Source organism: Styela clava, chromosome 15 (genome assembly GCF_964204865.1).
Source record: "Styela clava chromosome 15, kaStyClav1.hap1.2, whole genome shotgun sequence".
NCBI lineage: Eukaryota > Metazoa > Chordata > Ascidiacea > Stolidobranchia > Styelidae > Styela > Styela clava.
In genome coordinates this window covers 97,037-111,252 of record NC_135264.1, presented here as the reverse complement: position 1 = coordinate 111,252, position 14,216 = coordinate 97,037, and the positions used below count along the sequence as shown (strand labels likewise).

At 35.7% G+C, this 14,216-nt stretch overlaps 1 long non-coding RNA gene across 1 annotated transcript; it reads right to left on the bottom strand.

The window, feature by feature from the left end:
* Positions 1-10,008: 10,008 nt before the first annotated feature.
* On the bottom strand, positions 10,009-13,554 carry LOC144432423 (uncharacterized). The gene is made up of 4 exons (XR_013480629.1): positions 13,145-13,554; positions 12,890-12,953; positions 12,139-12,304; positions 10,009-11,395 (listed from the first exon to the last, which is right to left on the bottom strand). It is a non-coding gene; the product is annotated as an uncharacterized LOC144432423 (long non-coding RNA).
* Between the last annotated feature and the right edge of the window lie 662 nt (positions 13,555-14,216).

Genomic DNA, 14,216 nt, shown 5'->3' with positions numbered 1-14,216 from the left:
ATGGTATTTCTCTAGTTTGTCCAAAGTATTGTAAGAGATGTTGTATCCCAAGTTAGTTGCCTAATGGTCTACCAATATTTTATTTGGCTAGATGGTGTTCTGGTGATGGTGATGGTATTTTCTACATTAACTAATATTAAGATACTGGTGATGGTGATGGTATTTTCTACATTAACTGATATTAGGATACTGGTGATGGTATTTTCTACATTAACTAATATTAAGATACTGGTGATGGTGAAAATATATTCTACATTAACTAATATTAAGATACTGGTGATGGTGATGGTATTTTATCATTAACTAATATTATTAAGATACTGGTGATAGTGATTGTATTTTCTCATTAACTAATATTAAGATACTGGTGATGGTGATGGTATTTTCTACATTAACTAATATTAAGATACTGGTGATGGTGATGGTATTTTCTCATTAACTAATATTATTAAGATACTGGTGATAGTGATGGTATTTTCTACATTAACTAATATTAAGATACTGGTGATGGTGATGGTATTTTCTCATTAACTAATATTATTAAGATACTGGTGATAGTGATGGTATTTTCTACATTAACTAATATTAAGATACTGGTGATGGTGATGGTGATGGTATTTTCTACATTAAGTAATATTAAGATACTGTTGTTGGTGATGGTATTTTCTACATTAACTAATATTAAGATACTGGTGATGGTGATGGTATTTTCTACATTACCCAATATTAAGATCTCTTGTCTAAAATTTGTATGGTGTTTATCTGGTTTGTTCAAAGTATTGTGAAAGAGCTTTTTTTGCAATGTCTGTACACTGCTTCGTTTTCGCATTCTGTATATCTGTGGGCTGTGGCACATTGGAACATATGGTTCTCGAGGGAGAAAAGTTTTACTCTTCAATAAATGCGAAGTTGGGCATGCGATCTTTTTTAAAATTGTCCATTAGGAAAGAGGTATAACCGTTGAAAAGTTGAGTTCCTCGTGAAAGTTTCTTACAGCATTTCATATCTTTCCGAATCCAAGGTATCTTTTTTTTGCCCGCCCATTGGCCAAGGTGAATCCCTCATCATCTTTTATTAATATCAAATTTTCAAAATGCGATTCTGACACATGACAACTGTAAAGTGAACTTTTTTCCCTGAGCATAATGTAGTAGGTTTGTTAGGATCGGTTTGTAATATGTGGGTGGTACCACGATCTCGTACTTCCCATCATTGTCTTAGATCCGAGAATAAAAGGTTTTCAGTTCTGGAAAACTTTGATTGTATTTGATGAATGCGTGACTGGTATATTTTGTATGCTGTGCATGTGAGAATAAATTGCCTATGGTCCCTTATGTCATTTACCAGGGCTGTATTAATTTGTGGATCAAAATGTGAATGTGTGCTCTTTCAGCCAAGGGAGTCTTTAATTTTTTTTTGTTTCATCTAGGCTTCTGTCTGAGAATATAGCAATATGTGGTCTATGGTCAGTGGTTACTATTAAATGCGGGCATCCAAGGGTAAAAATGTGAATGCTTAAGGCCTCAAGCGATAGCGAGGGATTCATGCTCTGAATGAGAGTATCTGGATTCCAGCCAGTTTATAAAGCGTGATGAGCATCTATGACGGTTTTCTTAGAGTGTGGTGGGCTTTGGCATGCCAACATGAAAGGTGGCTGATTTATTCACTACGGCTGCCTAGTCTTAAAATGCTTGACTGTGTTGTCAAATGTTTTCAGGGCAGCGGATTCGGCTAGCATATCCACCCGTAGGATGTCGTCTGATGGTGCCCTGATAAAGTGATTCATTGCGACATCTTTTTTAAAGTCGTATTTGCATTTTGTACAGCTGTACTAACGATCTGTAATAGCCTGTAGAAACCGTGTGACAAAATCCTGTATTAATTCTTTGTCTTGTTGCATAGTCGCATGTAATTTAATACAAAGTGATGATAGGCCAATTTCAGACCAATATTATTTACCTCAGTGCAGATAACGCCAAATACCTGTTTTTTTTTGTCAGCTAGAGTGCCAATAGGTGGATGATTCCCATAAAAAATACTAGTTCATAAATAAAAATATGTATCCTATCTCTTATCTATTGTTTCTAACATGCTTTCTGCGAAATTATTGTCAACAGTCGAACATATTAATAATTCGGTAATATTAAAGTTTGGATCTTACCTTAGTTGTTCAAAACTATAGCAAAATTTTATTGTATTTGAGCTACCGCTTATAAGGCTTCACGTACCTTGGAACTTGACAGTAAAATAAAAATAATTTAAAACATCACTACACATGCCAGGCAGCATTGCAACATTGATGGGATTTGAAAAGAATACATAGCGTTAATAAATGCATGTCATGTGCGAGACGCAATACAAAATAAATCAATATATAAATAATCTAATATGTCAAATGGAGGATTCATATCATGCTTGTGCTTTGTCGATTATTATTATTGTTTATTATTATGGCTGGTGTTTATTATTTATTATTATTTGAAATGAACCTGAATTTATCCCGGGGGAGTGGAAAGCCCATAGGAACACCTATTCATATGGCGCACTATTGTTACCAGTCCATGTCGGGTATGGGATAAGATATTTTAGACTGCTTCATCATACTATACTCAATACGACTATCGCAGCCTCTTGCCTGGTTACCTGTCCATGTCGGGTATGGGATTAGTGAGCCCTAACATGTTTTTATTCATTTTTTTAATATATTGCTCTTATATACATTTTCTTCATATCGTTCTTTTTTTCAATCTATCTATATGGTCCTTCTATGACATGGTTACCAGTCCATGTCGGGTATGCAATTAATTTATCCCAAGGGAAGAGGATAGTCTATAAATCTGCTTAATCATGTGGCGTTTCACAGCCTCTTGTCTGGTTACCAGTTCATGCCGGGTATGGGATAAGTTAGCCAGATACTTTATCCAATTTTTTATTTATATTGTTTTCTATATACAGTGTATTTCATTTCTTCATTTCATGGTGTGCTTATTTTCTTTTTCAATAAATTAACTAGTGCGGCTGTTTTCTATGTGCAGTGTATTTCATTTCTTCATTGTGTGCTTATTTTCTTTTTTCAATAAATTAACGAGTGCGGCGCTGTTGCTCATCGTGCTAAGCGTTGGAAATATGCCCAACTGCATCATGCCCCCACATCCTGGTGGGAACGGTGCCTCCATCTAAGCCGTGGCAGAAATAAGGAAAGAATGATACCCACATCCCATCGCAATACCAGTGAAAATGCGAAACATTGACAGAATAGTGCTCCCAAGTATTTATGATTTTTTTTCTCGGAAACTATCCTCTATTTGTATTTGAAGACTTATTTAATATGCTGTATTGCAATGGTTTTCAACCAGGGTTCCGACAATTCAGCTCAGGGGTTTCAGTTAACATTTATACCAGAGGTTTTCTATCATTACAGAGGAATTGCACGGGTCACGTGACTATGTTTACGGGACGGCAAAAAAGCGAAAACGTCCATTTGGCTCCCGTCAGTTTAGGGTTACCATATTTTTGTGACTTCAAATCGGGACGCCTCGAAAGGCAACGACCCCTTAGCTGTGATTTTATAACTTTACATTTTCCGATTTTACTACATTCCTGCATTTAAAGCTGTCTCGGCTTTTAATTAACCATATTGTTATCGAAATTTCATGCGCATATTCTCTGTCCAAATATCGGATTCAGTTCGAAAAATAGGAAGGAATGGACGTTAACGATACCTGTACAAATAATTCGAATTTAGACTAATTAGTATTGGTTTTACATGCGATACGTCTGTCATCAATGGGAATCAGCAGGAAACGAACGCATTCACCTTCAGTAATAACAGTGACTTATCGGGAAAGAAATCTTCATTAATGGTCAGAAGGTGTTGTCTGATTGTTTCGTTAGTTAGCAGGTAATCTATTACTGATCTGATACACAAACTTGGCACTGTCAAATGGTGATTAGTGTTTAATTTCTTTTCAGGAAAAAGGAAAGATAACCCATTATCAGATGCTTATAAGAGCCATCAATATTTGAATTTTGCCATTCCAGAGAGGAAAAGAATAGTTAGAAAAGGAGGGATTTTAAAGAAAGGCAAAGGGCAGGACTATTTCAACAAATTCTGTTAACTTGTATGCGTTGCAATATCACTTTGCAGTTGTTAGCATAAACATTTAATGTGTCTTTCGACTAGCTAGACCTACCACACTTCAAAAGAAGCCGCCTATACCCATAACACTGTATAAAATATTTGATAGAAATTACCCCCAAGACATCATATCTTCCATTTGAAAGAGCTGTGGAGGCAGATACATTTTTTACTCTAAATTATGGAATGTTACTTCCAGGTTATCTTATCCTTATACATATCTTGATGTTAGTGACTCCAATTGACCCAGAAAACAGTCGAATCTGAGCACGTTGGATTCACGTGAAACACGTAATATATCCCATCCGGAGCAGCACCGATCCACAACCTCCTGCCTATGGAATCAAAACATTAGACAAATTGGTGTACTGTGCGCATTCACAAATCTTTGCGAATCAAGTGTGCCTTTTGACTAAGAAAAATTTAGCATTGAGATGGTCAATCTCAATATAAACCTGATAAAGTTAGAAGTGGAGAGAAAGATCTCCACATGGGCCGATGCTTCGCCCCAGAGGCGTAGCCAGCATATTTTGCACCCGGGGCAAAATATAAAATTGGCGCCCCGGCCCCCACGTTTAATCATGTTTTCTATTGCATTTAATTGTATATGTAAAAAAAATTATATTTCGTCACGCTAATAACCGAATTGCGTAAGTCATTTTTAGCTGTTTTGAGAAAAACGTAAAAAAACTTCCTAATGATATTGCTATGCCATTGAGAGTCTTTAATTTGCCATAGTTCAACTTTTTGATCGTAGCCGGATTTAAGTTAATTTGTATGACGCAGTCATGTGACGTCATAATGGCACACTGTGATTTAGGCAAAAATGTGTCTATGGCTAGAGGACATACGCAATTTTGCAACTTGTCTTATGTACCAGTCCTGAAAACCAAACAATCCAAAATCCCCAAAATAGCTAATCTGTTTCAATTACATTATTTTTTATGTTTAAAAATATATATTTCATCAATATAACACGCTCTGCACATCACCGAAATAAGACTAAAGTTAAATATAAAGAATAAAACAGTAATGTACTCTTATATAAAAGTCAACCATGGTGAATTGGACTCAGACCGTAAATATCACAAGTGCACGCCTTCCTATACAGTAGTATAAATTGAAAATTATTAGCGCTAAGCTAGAATCTGAGATGCAAAAACTCGAAAATCCTTCGCCTAGGTTATTTTGCATTTGTGACGTCACAATAGTCCTGCGTTAACAATGATAATTCCTTATGACGGAACAATTGAACAAATTTGCATATAATACAAAATTTCTATTTTTATGGGTTTCGGAATTCTTAAAATAAAATCTGAGTTAACAGACAGGTGCGCAGCATTACATAAATACCTATTTTATGAAAAATTCAAAACCGCCCAAAATGACTTACGCAATTCGGTTATTAGCGTGACGATATGTGAATTCAAATTTATATGTAATTATATATTTTATTATTTATTCAAAAATATATGTATATGTAAATTCAAATTTTAATGGAACATTTTATTTAAAGAAGAAGCAAAGCTATACAAAATAGAGCATATGTCCCACTCAGTTACTGTCAAAGATGATCTACATAGTCTAAAATAAATTCATTTTTTCAATTTCACTGTCGTAAACTGGTTAACACGTCATCAAAATCTGTTTTTTTCCAATGTTTCTCTTTCAACACTTAGAAGTGCAAGATCACGGAGACGATCCTGTCCCGTTGATGCACGCGAATACGACAAAATAAGTTTCAATCTGCTGAAAGACCGTTCACAGCTTGCAATTGAAACTGTTATTGTTAACAAAATTTGTAGAGAAATTCGCAGATTGAATAAAACGTCGTCTCCAAAAGACACAATAAAACCAAGAAGAGCCAAAGGAGTTTCTGGTTGATCTCCAATTTCGGTGAAAAGTTCGTGGCCATTGATGTCCGTGTGGTAGAGATTTGCAAAATCTGTGCAATCTCGACGAATTGTCGAAAACGGCATTGAGGTCTTTTAGCACAGTATAATATATTTTATGTAACTCTGCCGCAAAGTACGGTACTTTGACAACAAAATACAAAACCACGTATTACTCAAAACATGTATTAACATCATTCAACCAAATTCCGTTTCCATTTGTCTCCAGCACAGAACTAATATCAACTTACATCCGAGTGCGCAGGCAAGAACTTAACGATACATGAACCACGTAATTAACCCGGTGCATTTTGTTACCTAACGTTACCAAATCAAATTTTGCTTTGTTTTCCGGCCAGATTTTTTTGGCCATGTAATTACGATGGAAATCTGACCGTGCTATGTGCGTGATGACGTCGGCAGTCGTAAGTGGTTTGACCAAGTGTGCAGTTTGCCATGTACTAAGATTAGATGTCTGCCGCCGGTGCGATCTTGCTTGTGACCGTTTTTTACCTTTGTTGTGAAATTTTTGCCAGCCCCATTTTGGCGCCCCTGTACCTTGGCGCCCGGGGGCATATGTACCCCACTGCCCCCCCCCCCCCCCCCCCCCTAAGCTACGCCTCTGCTTCGCCCATCTGGCTCAGAGGTGTTTTCCCAATTGAGAAAGCTGTCAAAGCATGCGTCTCATGGACATTTTTGTTCTTCTCGTCAATGGTCGAGGTAAATTTTTCAATTTTTTTTTTGTGAAGTCATATTTTTTCAACGCAATTCTGACATAAGAGCCAAACCCTAACTAGATAATTACTTTTATTTTTAATTAGAGCGGTGGCGGGGTTGTTTATGGCGCAGGATTCGTAAAAAGATCCAAACGTTTCACATAAAAGTTACTCAATGTTGTTGTTTTTTTGTTTTTGAATCAGGGACTAAGTTTGCCTTGAGTCATACTTTGCTATGTGGAGGTTAATTAAAAACCAGACAGACTTTACTAGAGGATCCGAAAATCTCTTGTGGAGTGCGATTTTAAACTCTGCTCATATTGCGTGTCATCTGCTATTTCTCATTTGCATGTCCAGGAGACATATTTTACGACAGGCGCAATTACGACTGAACTAGACCGCAACCGACGACTGTGAGCAGCAATGAGGTAATTTTTGAACCTGCAAAACGCAGTTAAATTCGTGCCGTGCGGTGTGTCAAGTCTTCAGCGACTGCAAAAAATCACTTCCAGCTTTCAGTACTTTCATCTGTTCAGTTGACCTACCGACGCACTTAAAAGTCAATGTCTAGAAACATAGTAAAACACTAATACGCTTTATTAATACGATAATTATACTCGTTTCTTGATATTGAAGAAAAATGTTCGATTCTTATTCCATTGCAAATTTTGTTCCATCGAATTTTTAAAATGAACGGGGTGCTGCGACCTGCGATTTTGTACATTTATATACTTTTACCAAATGCCAAATGATTTCAAGTATTGAAAAAATGAATCATTTCAAATGCAAGGAGTTTAGAAACGGTCTATTTCTGTCGATAACCTAACGGTAGTTTAATGAATACTGGCTATGTGATTTTCAGATTTTTTTCAGTATTTGTTGGCGCGTTTGACCGTTTTTCAGCTATTAAATATAATTCATATCTCAGATAAAGTTTAGTAATGGAAATGTCGGTACATATATATTCTCATTGGTGAAAAAAAAATTTAAATAAAAAAAAGTTATTCTCAATAGTCATTTAGCATTTTCGCTGCATTTTCTTCATACAGTATTTCTAATGTTTCGACCCTGCTTGCTAGCAATTTTTCGATATTATCGCATATACGGCATACACGTCAACTCTAAAATACTTTGATATATTTTCCTATCAACCCTTGTATCAAATCGATCTACCTAAAAAAACTAATTCCCTTTATAATGATGACAATAAGTAAAATGAAACTAGTGGTCATCGTTAGCTTGACTTTGAGATCATCTTTTGAGTAAGTTCTCGGGACTTTGCTTTGACCAAATGAAAACGTGTCAGTGTTATGGTCGTGTTATATTGCCAGCATTAGTTATAGCTTATAGGCAATCACTTACTATATGGCGATTGCTGTCATTAACATTGTTTGGGCCAATTTCTTTTCAACCATATGTTTCAGTGACTAAATTTATTTATGCATGTTGTAAGTTATCCTCAGCTGTGAAAAATGCCAATGGCGTGGATCCTAAACGTTGGTACCTTAGGGTATTTAATCTTGCATCATAATTTCATCCTCCTTTGTTCGCCAGTCCGGTTTACGATTTAGTATGGCGTCATAATGAGGATCAACACTATTTTAATGAATCTAATTTAGCGCTTCAGCTTGAGCCTTTTATGCTTTCTTTGTCCACATTGAAATGTTGGAAATAGGTTCCTCATGACGCAATAATTAGTTAAAACAATGCAGTTTATTTTTATCCCAGGGAGTCAGCGATACGCGCAAAAGACCAACTTTCATTAATTAACCAGCTTTCACCATGACAACAAGAGGACAAATTAACGAAAAGATTTTATGATAATGAATCCTGTAATAAATCTAATACAAGAATAGGAGCCTCACAAAATATTTAATGTATTACAAGTTTTATAGCAAGTCATATTGTGCCAGAAGCTAAGTAATCAGTAGGCCTACAGTGATGAGGTGTTCTATCAGGACTAGGACAAAAGAAGTCAGAAGTCGGTCATATATTTATATGCATAGCTTCGGATAATTCATCACTCGGCCATTTATGAACTATTGTTTGCCCATAAGTCCCGTATTCAGCGATATATGGTATTATTCATTGCCCGTGTGGATATGCAAAATACAGTTCGACTACTGTAGGCCAAAAATAGGAAACGAAATCAGTTTCCGGATATTTGCAGTTTCCTATGTAATATATTTGGTGGGAGATACTAGAAAATATATGGCGAGACCATGCGCACATTTTTATACCTACCAATTAATTAACAAAATTATCACAATGTTTCATTTTTGTATTCTAAATTCAAGGTTGGCATACACAGGTAAAAAAATATTTTCTTCATTTTTCGTATTGCGTTAGATTTGGCCTCATTGGATAAGAAGTGTATTTGTGAATTATTTAGAATTTAATGTGAACTATTCCGCTTAAATTTTTGTTGCGGTTGTTGCTGTTGAATTTGTGCATGTTGTTTTGGTAAAAAATCGCTTTTCTCGCAACTAATGGCCCGATATATTTTGAATTTTCGGGATATAAAGAAGCTAGGAGGCCACTTTTCAACCATTCAATACCCAACATCAACTGGTAAACAACTGCTAATTATTTAGAATTTAATGTGAATTATTCCGCTTAAATTTTTGTTGCTGTTGAATTTGTGCATGTTGTTTTTGTGAAAATTCGCTTTTCTCGCAACTAATGGCCCGATAAATTTTGAATTTTCAGGATATAAAGAAGCTAGGAGGCCACTTATATTATTTATATTTTTAATTTATTTTTAGAAAACCAATGTCTATGGAACTGTGATTTTACTGTTTATGTTAGTTCCTGGGAATAATTTTAAATGACCTTGATGTCGCATTGAATTAAACATGCACTGTTAAAAATTTTTTTCCAAATTTACTAAAAAAAAATGGCAGCAAAAGTACTGGCCCCATGTAAAAAAATTTACAGGCCCTATCAGTAGTATTATGAACAGTATTTTTAGTAAATTTACATAGATTGATGGTAGCAAAAATTACTATAAAACTGTAAAAAATACTACTTTTTTGACGGCAGTAAACCTACCCACCAGTAGTAATATTTTTTACCTTAAAATAGTAAATAAAATTACTATCTCGATGGCAGCTACCTTACCCGACAGTAGTACCATACAATACTAGCATGATGGTAATTTCTCACTCGCGATGACCGAACCACTACGAGAGTAGCAAAGCTATTTACTAGCACGACACAACAGTAAACACACATATTACAGTTAAAATAAAAAAAAACGAGATTCTGGAAACGAAAATCATTTTATTACAATTGATATTTTTATAAAACCATAAATACACACTGAACGCCTTTAAGGCTTGTAAAACAGTTTCGAAAGAAATTTCAGAAAATATATGGTCTACAGTCAAATTTAAACACCTATTAGGAGACGTTGAAGGCTATCCATGCAATAAAATGAGGGCACAAGTTCTTGTAGGACATAGGAATTCTGTATGTAATGGATCAAAATCGAGTTTCTATTGGCACTTGTTAGAAATCTGGTCTATACATTTCGAGGTCTATTTATTTATCTCAATAGATCCAAATAAAGTCAAACAAGAAAACGTTTTAGGACTGGGTTGTTTAGTTGACAAACTTATTTTGAAATCAAATTTCTGGATACCAGGCTATGAGACGCTGGCAAACGTGACATAATAACGAGACTATTGTAAGAATTTCACGATTTTTTGCACTTTACTCTAATTATAATGTTTCAAAATGAAAATTTTGGGAAATATCATGCAACCTATTTTGTAGCTATGGCAAGAGTTTCAAAGATGACAAATTCTAAAGTTAATTATGCAAGATAATTTTCAAGATAAGATTTCAAGGGGCGTGAAGTCGAAGAGCGGGAGTTTGAGGATTTTGGTAGGAGCATGAGTGGGAGTTCTAAATTTTGAAGCTTGCGGAGTCTATAGAGTTAATCATAGTCGGAGTTTATCCACACTTATGAATAGAGTTTGACTGGACATTTTTAAAGCTCATGAGCTAGGAGCAGAGTTTGCAGAAGTTGCAAATTCAAAAATGTTAAAATTGATAAAACTGGACAAAAAGTTACACTAAAGCAGCTAGCATAGCAGCAGTCAAATCTTATAAGATCAGGGAGTCAAGAGTTTTAATTCATATTTTGAAAGAGTCTTGAGCAGAAGACGGAGTCATATATTTGCAAATGTGGGAGTTGATAGTCATGAGTGGAAGCCAGAAATTTTGTGGTTGAAGAAGATTACGGAGCAGAGTTTGTTTAAAATTATCCAGACTTCACACCCAACACACAGCTAAATCATTTTTTATCAAATTAATCGATCAGCCAAAAGCAGGGCTGCGAACTCGAACTTCGAAAAACTCTATCAAATACATGAACTCAAACCCCTGACCAGGGTAATGAACTCGAACTTGAGAAACTCAATCAAAGGCATGTGAAAATTTGATCGAGTTTTCACCCCTGGTCAAAAGTGATGTAAGCTGCAGTAACACCACCAAAGTTTACTTAAACATCAATTTCTAACAACGGCACATATAACGCCTGTGATAGATTCACTCTTCTTGCAAGGCCGATTACTTTTGCATGAACGTCTTTGCCTTTACTTTTTTTCGACTTAGTGCCTCTGGGGTTTATGTCACCGAAGAACCTGAAAAAAGACCGAACTTAAATGGCGAATAGGTTTCACATATGAAATTTGGAAAACGTCCTGTCATCTCACCACCAAAATAGTAAAAACACAAACACTGGACAAAAATAGTAAAAATGTCAGGTATTTATAATGTATCGTGCCTTGCCAAGGGATAAACAAAAAACTGCCAGTGGGCCAGGAATGCAATTGCTAAACCAAGAAGCACCAGATCCTCCTAGCCTCCAGTTGTCGCAAATCGCAATAGGCTCATCCGCTCGTTGACATTCGATTGCAAATGCAGCAATTGAAAAATATTGTATTAATTTCTGTCATTAGTAATGATTTTTTGCAAATATATCAAAAATTTCCTGCTACAAAATGGAGAGCACAGTGACATCGTTTGAAATTGAAGTTCACTAAAATAGGATTGTTGTGAGTTCATTTTTCACATATGGATGTAAAACATATTAGATAAGGAGGAAACATGTGTGGTACCGCCAGTCAGTCTATTATTAACCACCTAAAACTGTTTAACTAATTAAATTATTCTCAGCCCCACTTATGGCCCAGTCCCCAGGATATGGACACCATGAGTTTGTGCAAGTCCAGTCACATATTTCCTTTTCACAACCCATTTTTTGTATTGTATGTCATCAAATAACACTACATGACAGAAGAAACAGGTAATTCGTCAACAACGTGTACATTGTGCCAACAGCAAGAATTATATCAGCACTGTAGACTAGCACATTTTTTCTTACCTCTGAATAAAATCAAACGTCAGCAAGGCCTTCTTTGGATATTCTATGTTGAAAACATAGAACGAAGCAAACTGAAAAGCTACCGCTTCAAAAAACGATCTACAGGAACACACCACTTCTCGTTCAGCGATGACGTAAAAAGTCTCAGCAGTCGCTACCGTGTTACCTGAAACACAAGATTGTAAACTTTAGCTTCGAATCTATAGGCTTATGAATAAAGTGAAAGTCACTCGACAGGTTGATTAATCTTATTATCTCAACTTCTAAAGCCAACTAATAACAAATACACTTACTAGAGGTGGATGATTAGTGATTTTTTTGATAATATGCAATTACACAATTATTAATTGTATAATAGTACGATCATCTCCAAATTGGCTTTGGCTATATATCTAACATAGCAGACATGGATTTGTTCTTATTTTCACTCACCGTTGATAGCAAGCGCAACACTGATAAAACGAAGGGAGAACTTATTACATTGATGAGGCTTATGATGCGCATTACGTTCTTTCAGAAATAATATATTTCATATTTCAAGCAATGCATACTGTGACGCAACAGTTAAAGCAGGTTGCATGACAGAAGCTGGTGATATTATTTTATAATAATCACAACTGAGAAGTATATGGCGACACAAAATGGCCTTTGAAAAAGTTGCGCAGAATTAATCACAGGAAAACAGCTATCATATCATTTTTCGAAATTGTTCCCGATATTCACAATTACATCGCTCACCTCTAACACTTACCTATGCAAGCAATAAATGGAGATTTTGGAATATCTTTTAATATCTGGGAAAAAGTGGTTTCTTTCTGAAAATAGGCAAAGTAGTGAATGTATATGCAAAAAAATTCCGTTAACCACTATCATGCAGTTAGTTTCCAATTAATTTGCAGTCGGCTCACAAAACTTTATACGAACAGTGTTGTGCAGAAGTTACATTACTCTTGATGCAAAAACTTTCAAAAAAAAGTACTTTACACAAAAAAAGCATAGAACATACCTGGAAACACTTAAATATTTGGTTTAGGTTTTCTCCGAAATAATAGGCGATCAACGTGACCACCCCAGTCGATTTTGGTAATTCAGTTTTCAGACTCTTTGATTCCGATTTTGAAGAACTTATAAATTCAGAAATTTTCTTATTGGTTGAATATTTCAATGTTCTAAATAATAATGCCTGCTAAAACGCTTAAAAACAGTGAAAAACCGTCAAAAAACACCCAGAACCCTGCTAAACGCTTAAAAACAGTGACCAACCGTCAAAAAACACCAAGAACCCTGCTAAAACGCTTAAAAACAGTGAAAAACCGTCAAAAAAACACCAAGAACCCTGCTAAAACGCCTAAAAACAGTGAAAACCCGTCAAAAAACACCAAGAATCCTGCTAAAACGCTTAAAAACAGTGAACAACCGTAAAAAACACCAAGAACCCTGCTATAACTCTTAAAAACAGTGAAAAACCGTCAAAAAACACCAAGAACCCTGCTAAAACGCTTAAAAACAGTGAAAACCCGTCAAAAAACACCAAGAACCCTGCTAAAACGCTTAAAAACAGTCAAATAATACAGTGTAAATTGTGAAATCGCCAAATACGTTCCGAACAAGATGGCCGCCTTGTAGACTTTGTAGGTATAGTTGAATTCATCTGTCTGTTACCGGTACCGTACCTATTGTTGCCACTGACTTGTAACGTTTGAACGTATCCTATCACCATAGGCTACCGGTAAGTTACATCTATTCCGAAACAAATACTGAAATAGCCAATTCAGATTTTTACTCTTGGTCGTCGATATATACCGGTACCGGTAAGACGGCGAAACTAACGCAGTGTGTAAGCATGTCGCTGTATACAGGTAGGCTACGGTACCGGTACCATTAGATGCTGATGTACACGGTATTTAAAGAATATTTTGGTCTACCAACTACAAGTCTGCTACTGTAACACAAACATGCTCAATTAACGCATGAAAAGCTACAAAAACCAACCGCCTAAAATAAACATCCACTAACGACAAAGAGCCTCGCTTACCGAGTCCTAATTCCTGAACCAGAAAAAGCGCGGGCTACAGGCA